The sequence below is a fragment of the Meleagris gallopavo genome, chromosome 1 (genome assembly GCF_905368555.1).
Source record: "Meleagris gallopavo chromosome 1, MGAL_WU_HG_1.1, whole genome shotgun sequence".
NCBI classification, from domain to species: domain Eukaryota; kingdom Metazoa; phylum Chordata; class Aves; order Galliformes; family Phasianidae; genus Meleagris; species Meleagris gallopavo.
Window position 1 is genome coordinate 78,970,467 of NC_139404.1, and position 12,592 is coordinate 78,983,058.

The window sequence follows — 12,592 nt, forward strand, 5'->3', positions numbered from 1 at the left end:
GGTGCCAGGTGATCTTTTGCTATTTAATGGTGTCCTGAGCTAAACTGTAGCATCAGGCAGTTGTGAGAGCCATTGTACTCTGTCATGGGAATCACTGAGGAGCACTTTTAGGGATCTGGAGAGCAGAGAAACATTGCAGCTGGCCATGCTGCTATGTGGCGTCAATGAAGCCTTTGTTCAAAGACTTTGTAATTTAATATAAGATGAACAAGAAAGATGAAATAATCAAGGTGGAGAGGAAGCCAAGGGCTGGAGAAAAACATGATGTGTACCAGAGCTGCAGGGAATGAAGCTTATATTCCTAATTAACAAGCTCACTTGTCTCATTTTCTGCTCAAACCACCATGTTAGCCTTTTAAATATAGAAGGCTCCTCCCTCACTGTGTATGCAGCCATCCCGGCACCACCAGCCATGTCGGCTGCTTTGCCACAGGTTGTATTTTCAGAACTACTTGATGGGTGGATTAATAGCTTCCTTTTTATTGCCAACTCTTCAGCTTTTGGGGAAGAAAAAAAATCTGTGCGAGATTCCAAAGAATCATGAAGATGGCTAAAAAAAAATCACGGCTTTTAGAAAGAAAACTGTAAGGGTTTTTATTTGCTGCTTAGTTTGAGAAATGTGAGGTTGTAGGCTTGTTTTTTTCACATTTCACCCCCACACAGCCCAGGGCTGGAAAAGTATTTTATTATTTTTAAATGAAAACAGCGTATTTTTCATAATTGCATGGCTGCAAGATCTGGGGCTTTGCTGCCCGTCAGCAGCCACCTGCACCTTCAGGTTTCAGTCCTGGTGGAAGCGAAGAGCAAAGTCTCTCCCCTTCTGTTTAGGGTTTGGAGAAGTAATATTTGATATGAAAACCACGGAAGCGATTTACATGTAATTACGATTGTTGACAGAGGTTTGATGTACAAAAGAGTATAAATCAAAGAATTTGTTTGGAGAAATTATCGCTATCAAGCGAGAACAGAGGGGTATAACCTGGATTTATGAGTTTCCCTGTAGGTAACACAAACAAAACCCTGGTGGGAAGCAGAAAGAGAGAGGGATTCAGACTGAGGGGAGCACAACAAACATACTGGAGATGGGAGAGAGAAAATTAAAAGGTGCAGCTTGTTCTCTATCTCCCTGCAGAACTGCAGCAAAGCAGCATTTCATCCAGAAGCCTCCCGCTCCACATTCGTCATGGTGGAAATCCAGCCCCCAGAGGGCATGGAGGGGTCATCTCCATCTCTCCTTCAGCACTGAGCCTCAAGCCGTGCTGCAGCAGGCGGTGTGCCAGCGTGATGCTGCATAGAACTGCTGCTGGTCCCACCCCGCCAGCCTTGGCTGCCGGCTGTGCTCCCACTGGGGACAGAGCCAAGATGGCTCCTCACACTTTGCATAAAACTGCTGGGGCCCAAGTGACTCAGCCTCGGCGACGCCTCTTGTTCTTGGGAAAAAATGGGGTGATGTGAGTCATTGTGTCAATCAGCCAGAGGCCAAGTGCTCTGGGCTCCCTGAGGCTGGCTTGGCCGCCAGCCATGAGCATCTTCTGCAGCAGCCTGCGTCTGAAAGCAACATGCTGTGGGGCTGTGCTGTGGAGTACGGGAAGGTTCCTATGGGCACCTGGCTGCCATCCCAGGCTTGGCGGTGTCCACGGTGCCACCGAGGAGTCACATTGGGAGCAGTGTGCCTGGCTGCACTGCAGGCACGTAGGCCTCACAAGTCCCTGAGGCAGAGCCAGGCTGACCTGCTGCCACGGGGCCTGCCCTCGCCCAGCGATTAATTGGGATGCAAATGGTGTTTGAATGTTAATCACTCTGCCCTAAGTAACACCACGTGTGGAAGGAGGGTGAATGCTTTTCCCCTGCTCTGAAATAATTCCATTTATAGGCACACTCTTTTAGACAGATGAGGTTTCAGACAGCATCACCCCAAACTGCTCTGGGCTGGGGCACCCCATTTCCTCCTGCACTGCTCTCTGGGCACAGGATGGAATTTAGACTTGGCGGATCTGATTACAGCATTAAGGAAGCACTCAGTGACAAGACAGAGCCAGTTTGCCTCATCGGCCAGACAAAAACCTGGCGTGAGGAGGAGCAATGGAGGCTCATGTACCTGGCTGCATCCAGACCCCATACTGGCAGAAGGGGGTTGCAAGCTGGAGGCTGTGCTGGGGTCTTGGGAAAGGGTAGCAAAATTTGTGGCCCCCCTCTCCCTTACTTCTCAGCGGGTTTGGAAGCTGTTCTGGAGAGTAGAGAGAGCAGCGTGAAAGGCTGCTGAGAAATATTCCAGTTTCCAACGTAATTTGAGTCATTTGCAATGGAAAGTTTCCATTGCCCAATAAATCTAACACGCTCATTTAAATGAGGGGGGAGGGAGCGGAGTTTCAGTGCTGGATTGAGGAAGAGAACAGTGCAGGCAGAGCAGAGGTGCAGCACCCAGCAGGTACACTGTGTTCTTGGCCAAGGAGGGACACAGGCAGCAGAGGGATAGGGGGCACCCAGTGTGCTTGTTGCAAAGGGAAAGCCTGCCTGTTCACCTTGGCACTGCTAGCGCAGAAGAAAAATTAGGCTTGGATCAAAGCAGGTGGCAAAAGGGAAGAACAATGACAACAACCATGCAGCTTTGTATTACATTAAAATACATGGCTGTGGGGCACCAGCCTGCAGCGACAGGGAGGAGCAGCTGGTCCCCTCCCCAGACACTAGATTTTTCCAGGTCAGGGAGTGCAGGAGGAGAAGGAGGGAGGAAGGAGTGAGGACCTTTCCTGGAAGGCTTGGGCAGAGCTGGAGCTGCTGGAGCCATCACTATGAAGGACAGCAGCGTACCCAGATGCAGCAGACACTGCTGCTGTGTCTCTGGGCAGACAGCTGACAGCAGGCCCAATACTACAGCTGTCTGTCTGGGTTAGAGAAGAAAAACTTGTAAATGCGGCACAGTTCAGGTCCGTCTGAGAAATGCCATCACTTCAGTCAGTCACTCCTGCCCTGTTACAGGACAGCTGAGGTCGGGGCAGCAGCAGAGATGATGCTCCCCTCGTGTTGATCTTGCATTTACAGCCAGAAAGCAATGAAATATAATAACGGAGGCGTCTCCAAAAGTAATGCCTCGTAATTTATTATTTTGGCCCATGACATCAGAAGTGGATGTTGGTGGTATGGCAGTAGAGGATGAACCTACTCACCAATATTCCATTATGTCTTGTTGCCATGTGACAGATGGCAGCAGAGGGGAATTATGACAGAATGATGTCTGGTGTGGAAGTGCAGATAAAGCAAAGGGGTATCACTGAATTACTCTATGCAGAAAAAAATGGCCTCCACTGACAGTTATTGACACTTGCTGAATGTTTATGGAGATCAAACAGTGGATGTCAGCACAGTGAGGTGGTGGATGGTGCGTTCTAGCAGTGGCAATAGCGGCAGTGGGGCACCTCTGCTTTTTATCATGGGTGAAAGTGCACAGCTAATGGTGGTGACAGTGCTGAAAAATAGTGCTTTTTTTTAGCTGAGAATTTGCTCTATCAAATACTGTTGTTGTACTTTTTGTATCTGTCATAGTTAGTTTCCATAGAAATAAACAGGAGGCATTACTTTTGGAACAGCCTCTATACATCCAAAGCATAAGAAATGCTATCTGTTGTGCAGGCATGGCCCTGCAAATTGACAGGAGATGCATCTGTAATCACCGGGGAGGATATAAACAAACAAACAGACAAATATAGAAACCCATATCCATTAAGAATATCAAATAGCAGCAGAGAGAGCAGCACAGTGTCACGATCAGCAGCAGCAGCTTTTCTGCAGTCAGGAGCAGCCGCAGGCTCAGAGATGAGTTTCTTAGGTCAGCAAAGCCCAGCAGGCAGCAAGGGCAGCCTCTCCCACCCTCTGCCCCTTGGACAAGCCACCCTTTTGCCACTATGCAGCCAAACACAACCAGCCTGACTGAGTATAGCCAGGGAGTAGAGGGTCTGGGAATGCTTTTGGGGATGACGGTTGAACTAGATGATCTTACTGGTCTTTTTCAATGATCATACTGGATATTAGGAAAAAATTCTTCTCAGAAAAAGGTGGTGAGGCAGTGGCACAGCTGCCCAGGGAGGTGATAAAGTCACTGTCCATGGAGGTGTTCAGGAAACATGTAGATGTGGCACTGAGGGATGTGGTTAGTGGGCAAGGCAGGGATAATTTGATGGTTGGACTAGATGATCTTAGTGGTCTTTTCCAACCTTCATGATTCTGTAATTCTTTGAAATGGAAGGAAGAAAAAGAGGTGATTTTAATGGTTATCTTCTCCTAGTGTACCAGCTTGTACCTTATATCCCAAACATTTCAAGTATGTTTCTGGCACTCATGTCCCATTTGACGAGGATTTTGTTACAGGGCTTTTCCAGCTTGTAAAAGCAGACTGCTGAAAAAAGAAAAAAATCAATAGCTACAGCCTCTTACAGAGTGATTTTTAGATCGATTTGTGTCCATTGTACACAGGTAAGAACCAGTCTACTGTTCCCACATAGCCATGTTAGTGTTAAAAGTTGCTGAGCTAATATTAGGTTTCTGTCTACTAAGCCCCAGAATTTGGTACATATCAGTTTTCCTTACAGATTTGTCTCTCTGTGAGAAGAGAAAGGAATGTACCTCTTTGGAGTTCTGTGCAAAATTTCCCCCTAGGCTCAACACAGGCAGTTTGGGCACACCATTACCAGGACCTAAAGGGAGCCTACAAACAGGAGGGGAATCAACTCTTTGAAAGGATAGATAACAGCAGGACAAGGGGAAATGGTTTTAAGTTGAAGGAGGGAAGATTTAGGCAGAAGTTCTTTACTGTGAGAGTGGTGAGGTGCTGGAACAGGCTGCCCAGAGAGGTTGTGGATGCCCCATCCCTGGAGGTGTTCAAGGCCAGACTGGATGGGGCCCTGGGCAGCCTGGTCTAGTATTAAATATGGTGGCCCTGCCTGTGGCAGGGTGGTTGGAGTTTGATGATCCTTGAGGTCCCTTCCAACCTGGCCTATTCTGTCATTCTGTGATACCAGATCAATCCCTCCAAAAGGCATGCCTGCAGTGTTTGGGCACAGGCTAAAGGGGAATTGGGTGCCAGGGCTCTCCCTGTGCTGCTTTATGTTGCATGAGAACTATGGAGTTTTGCCAAAATTTCTTGATTTTGAGACATTTCCTGTTCAGAAAAACACAGACCCTGGTGCCCTCCTGTTTACTAACCATGTGTTAAGCAGAGCTCAGTAAGCAGACACCAGTTCTGGATGCTAGCATGTTTTTCATAAACTGCATGGATTTGGGATGTAAACAGTGACTATTTATTGAAGCATTGCTTTCTGTTTTCTTATTTTGATTGTGAGGTGAGGTTTCAAAGAGATCCAGTCTGAGAGCACCAAGAGCAGCCTTTGCTGTGGTTTCCTCAGTAAAAGACAGAAATCAAATAATCTAAACAGAGATGTGATCCTTCCTTTTGCCTGGAAAATCTGTGCTCTCATTAAATCCTAGCAAACAAAAGCAACCACGCTGCGATCCCATGAACGTGACAAAGACCAGGGCCTCTTGGTGCTGGGGGCTATTGCAGGATCAATGCCTTAAGAGCCTTTAATGCAGGAACAGAGAGTGCCCGGAGGCAGGCTATTTTGTCTGAGAAAGTCAGCAGGCGTTCAGAGGCCTTCCACTGGGTTGGCCTCCTCCACCTCATGCCCTGCCCTGCTTATAGGATCTGCAGCCTCACTGACAGCATGGGGCACAGGCAAAAGGAACATGGGCTCTGCTCCTAATACACGGTACCTGTATGCGCATAGAGAGTGAGGGAGGGAAATGTAGCCTGTGTTTCAGATCGCTATGTTCATTATCTATCGTATCCATATTGCATATGATCTCATTAAAACCTGTGGCAAAGCCTGCGATGCCTTTGTTCCTTTGTCAGCAGGAATGCTGCTGGAAGCATGTGGTGTCATGGAGCTTCTGAGGTCACAGAGCTGCTTTCCCCTGGCTACAGAACACTGCTGTACCCAGGAAGCTCAGCCAGCAGGAGCAAGGTTGCTGCCCTTGCCCCTCTCTTGCCCTTATTCTGAAATTATTCTATGGGTTTGTATTGTGTTAAGCTTCAGGAAGTACAATGAAAACGAAGATCCTTCCTATGCCAGGCTCCTGCCCTAGACTACCTAGTCTCCTGGGAATGGAGAGCAGACAAAGGGGAAGGAAAATGGCACCATATCTCAGCAGAGGATCAAGCTGATGAAAGGATATATTATTCATTAAGTGTATCTCCAGGACAAGTAACAGGGAGTGAAAGAACAGAGCTTACAATTGTCTTAGGTACAGTTGTAAAAAATTTATGTACACATTATCTCTGCTTTTTTGACAGCTGTTTACTTCTTTTGGGATAGGAGTCAGCTTTGCCCCATTTTGCAAGTGAGTGTATTTATAGATTCCCACTGATTTCACTAGTGGTGATGGGGCATGCATGTGACTATGAGAATGCTTGCACTTCCTCTGAACTCGGAGTTTCCCTGAGAAAAAGCCGTGCTCTGTACAGATTTTACCCCCGTAATTGGCTTTAGCTCCAGCACTAAGCAGCCAGTGCCCAGGGCATCCCCCGCCCAGAAGTACTGCTTCACTGCACGCATGGCTTTGGCTCTTGGCAGCCCCTACATCCCCTGGGTTTTCCTTCCCCAGGCAAACCCTCACTTCTAGTCCCATTTGGGAAGAAAAGCAGAATGAGCCAACCCCATGCTGGACTGTATTTCCTTCAACAGTACTGAACTTCTTCTGCTCAGGGGTGAGCTGGGGGCTGGTGAAATAAATCCCCAGTACATCAACCCAAGGAGAGGCCACTGCACTGTCACACAAAATTGCTTTTGCTTTATTCCCCAGCCTAATCCCTCTCTCCACAATATGATCCTGAGGTTTAATCTGATTAGGATCCCTCGCATCACGTGATGACAGATGGTCTCAGATGCCAAGCTAAGCAATTTAATGAGATGCTGTATTGATTATGAAACAAAGCAGGGAGATGCTACTTCAGACGAGGGAGCGGTTAGTTCCGTGCCATCCTTGGGTTGTGGGACTCCAGCCAAACACTCCTCTAACTGATGTCCTCCTGATCAATGCAGACCACTGCACTGGACAATTTGCATTCTGCATGAGTTTTGATGGAGAACCATGCTCTGCTAGGCGGGGCAGTGTATGCTGCATGGCTGCAGCCCCAGGGTACCAACACAACACTCACTGGCCACAGGTGTCCAAGGCAAGATACAGGAAATGTTTGTTCGGCTGTTATTAGACCCAATCTAAATGTAACAGCCCAAGGTAAATTAATATTAACATTGTTTGTTAATCCAAATGCAGTCATACACTTTTTTTTTTCCTTCCTGCCAGATAAGAACCACCCTTCCCCCTCAGAACTGCAGTCATAACGTAATTCCCTCTCAGCAGCTAATGGCATTCATAAATTACGCTCAAGACCTATTGTTCATTTAATCCTTTTTGCTGCCATTAGCTCTGGTCACTGATCTCTTGCCTCTCCAGCTTGCAATATTTTAATGACACAGCTAGAAAATAGCCAAACTCCTCAGCTGGGCATAGGAAGCCAGACGGGTGTTGCAAGGAAGGATGATGTCCATGAGTAGATTGAGAAGACATGGGGAAGAAGCATAGCCCTGAGACTGCTGGGTTGGGGAGGACACAGAGGAACAGGCTGGGACAGAGAGATTAATTCTGGCCAGAGCTCAAGGCTCACAGAGATGATGAAGCGGCTGGCTCATAGCCTTGGAAATTTGGTTCACTTCAAAGACAACTGGACCATGGCCTGCCTTTCAACTAACCTAACCTGGTTTAATAAGGAAATCATTGACGATAGCTGCTCCTCCATTGAAGCTGCAGTTATGCTTTAAGGGAACTTGACCCTTTGGTGTTCTTTTCAGCACAGTACTAACCGATGTAGCACATCCCATGTTTAAGTGGCGTGTCACTACAGGAGGTGCTGAAGACACCTCATCTAGAACTCTGCAAAGCACCCCAGTTATTCCCACTCAGGTGAGCTTGAAAACGGAGCGCAGCAAGATTGGAACACAGATTTTAGCAGAGAAAAAGGGACCACAGGAGTTAGCATATCTGGTCATGGTTTGCTAAAACAAGGGAGATTATGATTATCCCTCTGATGGTTGTACGGACAGCAAACTCTATGGAGGAAGAATGGCATCTTGAGTCTGTATTGGTGCAAAACCACAATGCTGGCTGTTGAATGAATTTGGACTGAAAGTTCAAAGAAAGCTGCCAATGATCTGTGCAGGCCTGAAACTGTCTGCTGAAGGAGCAGGGGCTGAGTATCTGGAGGCCTTTGAAACAGCTCTTGGTTCATTTGCAGATAAGGATCAGAAAGAGCAGATGATGGGATTCAGTGACTGATGAGATCACTATTAATCTGGTTTTCTCACCTGCTTAAAAGGGGATCAACAGGAATCCATGTTCATTTCCTTAAAAATTCTTTTTGCTAGAAGTATTTTAAAAAAGTCTTCTGATTGGCATTGTCTTTTCATATCATTACCAGCCATGCTGGTGCTGTATTGGCACTGCAGTGGCACTGCAGGGGACATGACCCAGATGTTGCTGCAGAAGCAGCATGGGTCTAAGGTTACCTGAAGCTGCAGCAGAAGAAATTTTGCTGCCTGGTTTGTTGCAGTACAAATGGTACCCATCTCCTCCAAGGCAAGAGCAAATAAGTGATGAGCCAGAGGCAACTGGTTCCTAGCTTGGAGTCAGGCTGTAGATGACCCCACAATGCAAAGCACTGTCTTGCTGGCAGGAAGAAGTACATTTCTTTGAGCTGTTGACCTGTGCAGGTGCCCAAGTCCAAGAGTAGCTTCTCTAAGAAAAGAAACAAGAATACACTTAGCATTTTAATCCAGAAAACTCTAACTGGCACATACCAGAATTGTGCAAATGGTAATTATCACCATTCAGGAGAGCTGGATGATGAGAAGATGCCATTCTTTCTTCTAATCACTATAAAGCCTCTCAGTCTGATTAATTCTTTCCTTGGTATGTTTCCTTGTGATTTTTATTTGTGAGATTGCTAGGGGATGCTAGGGAATCTTTTCTGTGGAAAACATATCCTGCAGTCTCTCAACAGTCTTGGTGCCAGTAAGATCTGTGTGCTCCTCATCACCCATCAGGGGTTGCCTTCAAAGCCAAGCTCTGACCAAAAGGTGTTGCCTGGAGCACAACGGACTAACACCTGCATCATGAGAAAAGCACTGGCACAGGCTGCCCAGAGAAGATTTGGGTGCCTTTTTCCTGGAAGTGTTCAAGGCCAGGCTGGATTGGGTACTGGGCAGTCTGACCTGGTGAGTGATAGCCCTGCCCGTGGCAGGGCATTGAACTAGATGGCCTTTGAGGTCCCTTCCAACCCAAGCCAATCTATGACTCTATGAAAAAGCAATGTTTATCCTTAAAAACAGCAACCCTAGCATTCGTGGAGAGGGAAACATCTACTGAGCAGGCAGAATTAGCTTGTTATAGCATCTATAACTCTCCATGCCAGAGGGGCAGGGCTGCTCCACCAGGAACACAGTTTGCAAGGTAGTCTGACTTCAGTGTCACTCAACTCAAGGAGGAGCATGAGGACAGGGTCTGTACTGGGCACTGTGCACACGTGGTACCTATGACGTCAAGGAGAGGTGATGCAAAGTCAGAACTGATCACCCGAGCTGACAGAATGGCATCAGAAAGCTATGCTTGGAGAACATAATTCTTGGGGCAGAAAAAGGAGAGAAAGAGGGAGTTGCCAAGGAGCTGAAGCCATGGTTGTTGGCTCATCAGCAGGTGCATAGCCCAGCCCCATGGACAGAGAGGTGGGGTGGTAGCTGTCTCCTTCCCAGCACCCTCCTGCTCTCTACCTGTTGATGCTGTCCCTGAAACAAGGCTGCTGGCAATTGCTGCCAGCCCATCCCCTGCTGCAGAAAGCAATAAATCCGTATTCTCTCCCTTGGAATGGTTCCCAGAATTTACGGACTTACTTTCTTCTAACTGAGCCTTGCTACTTATTAGAAGGCACACCTTTAGTCCCTTGCCTTTCCTCCTTTTTGGCAACGGGATTTAGAATTGGATTTATTGGGATCATTTGCTTTTCAGCCCAATGAAAACGAATGGGATCCCGATTCTGAGAGCAAGATCCTGAGTGTGAGATGTGCGTTTTTGAGAGCGAGATTGCCCTCTAGTGACTTAACTGCAGTGTAAAAGTTTTAGTTTTGCACGGTTTTCCTTTGTAACGGAGCAACAGATTTCCTATCGAGGTTTCCGCTGGAGGGAGCAGAGTTCCCGTGGCGAGTGCTGAGAATGCCCTGGGTCTGTTGGAGGCTCCCAGCACACACCGGTGCAGAAAACATCCCTCGTCCTGTCAAGACGGGAGTTTTCCTTCTTTCCCCGATAGTGCCTGTGGGAGCCAGCAAGTACTCCAGAAACTAATTTTAAAAAGGGAGAAGGAGAAGGAGAATGGTCTCTGCATTCTGTAGCCAAGCCACATTGCTATATCCTTCTTGAGATGAAGACTGTAGAGTAAGGCCCTGAGTTTATAATTAGCATAAATGAAAAACTGCTTGCAGAAAGCTTACTGTGATAAAAAGATGCAACAGCTACATTTGGAAAAGACATTTAAAATAGACATCTCTTCCATCATCACCACCACACAAAAACATTCCCACAACCTGACTTATACTAGGTGATAGTATATATCATTCTCCCCACCCATCCCTCAGATTAAATTATTCCTTATATTCAGCTCCTAATTTTTATACTAATTCTTCCTTGAAAGCCTTTTTCCTCACCCTTAATTAGTGGCTGTGACTTGCTGTTCTGGAGAAAAAGCTAGGGATGGTTCTGTGCTTTGTGGTCAGTAGCACTGCAGCTACTGTTTTAAATAGTCACAATGGAATTTCCTGCAGCAAGCAAAAAGAAAAAAGTTGTCAGACCTGGCTCCAAGCAGGGCTCCATCTCTCTGGGCTCACTTGCTGGCTTTGCTGATTCATTCCTGGCAGCTAAAGAGGCTGGGGCAGAGCAACAGTGTTTCCATCCTGTACCTCTGCAAATGATGCCATTTCATACCTGGCTGTGAGCTGCAGCAGCTGAGGACCTTGATGCACAGCTGCAGCCAGGGTAGGATACCACCACTGAAACACCTTCTGCCCCTGGCTACAGTGGAAGGTCGTATCTTCCACTAAGCCCAAATGGAGACATGCATCGGTGCTGTAAAATATCAAATTTGAGATAAAGAGTTTTGGATGGTTTTTCACTTCCAGCTTCAGAATCTACACACTACAACCACAACACAAATCAAGATACATCAGGAGACGTTACTTTCTAGTCACAGCCCTCTGACTCTGCTTGGCAGACTGACATCTCTGTGCTCCTTAGATGGAAGGTACAGGAACGGCTCTGCTCACCAGGAACAGGGAAGCCGTGCTTTAAGCTGTGCCATCAAGAGATTGCCACTCATGCTCCTTTTATAAGTAAGCCCAGAGCACAAAGGTTTAGCAAGAGGAGTTACCTGTTCGAAACAGTTCCATGCAACACGTTTACTAGTGGAAAAGCAACTTGGAGGGCATTCCCAGGGGTGGGATCTGATGCAGGAAAACAGCACAAAAAGGGCCACACAACTGAGATCCCGCCTGGCCCTTCTCCCCAAGGCTGAAGCATTAACTCTGGAAGAAGACCTCCTTTATTGAGTGAGGGATGAGGAAGCAAAAGCTCTTTAAGGCAATGACCACTGAGGAATAGGAGACGTGAAGAATATCCAGATCATCTTCTCTAAATATGGCCACGGACATTAGCAGAATTAAGCTCTTCACTTTGATACTCGGTGATTTCTTAGTGCTGGAAACCAGGCTGAAATAAGAGGAAAAGATGCTGATGCTGGACATGGCTCCATTCACTGGACTTATCCTAAAACAATCCTGCCAGACACTGATTTCCATAGGAGGTCAACACTTCATCACCTGCAGGTTATCAACTTTTCTAAAAATATACTTAATACCAATACACTTACTTGTCCAGGAGCCTAAGGAATATTGTCTAAGATCTCAGGATGCATTGTGTCTTTCTACTTTTCCTTTGCAAAATGCCCTTACTATTCCTTTGCAAAATGCCCTTACTGTTCCTTTGCAAAATGCCCTTACTATTCCTTTGCAAGAAATGAAAAGCTTACTTGGGAAAACCAGACAAGTGGGAAAAAAGATACTATTCATCCTCTTTCTTCTCCATCAGTCTGCTTCTCTCGTCTTCTAGGTTGTATCCTAGAAGTTGGATGGGTGAGGACGTCTTCATCCTCTCCTGAATCCTTCCTGAACCTATAACAAGTCATGAGCCTGGGACCAACACTTCCATATAGCACAGCTCCCAAATGCAAGATAACTCCTGCAAGAGTTAACTCCTGCATACAAAACCAAGCCAGAAAGCAGAGACTGTGCTGAAGGTGAATGGTAAGACCACAATTTGACACACGGGGGAGATGCTCTGCCACAGATGGCCATCTTGCAGGCCACTCATTGCAGCGGCTCCCTGGGGTTGGGCTGTAAACCCCATCCCTACTACCTTATCTTCCTGAGCAAAGAACGTA

The 12,592-nt window shown here is 46.9% G+C and overlaps 1 protein-coding gene across 2 annotated transcripts in view; it reads right to left on the bottom strand.

The window, feature by feature from the left end:
* Positions 1–568: 568 nt before the first annotated feature.
* Positions 569–12,592, bottom strand: part of MAB21L3 (mab-21 like 3) — a 40,711-nt gene continuing 28,687 nt past the window's right edge. The window contains exons 9-10 of one of the 2 annotated variants that reach the window (XR_014886689.1): positions 11,525–11,862; positions 569–11,223 (exon numbers count right to left, since the gene is read on the bottom strand). The gene's annotated coding sequence lies outside the window, so the exon portion shown is untranslated. Of the gene's footprint in view, positions 11,863–12,592 lie in introns of both variants that reach the window. The other variant, XR_014886688.1, reaches the window with a different exon arrangement.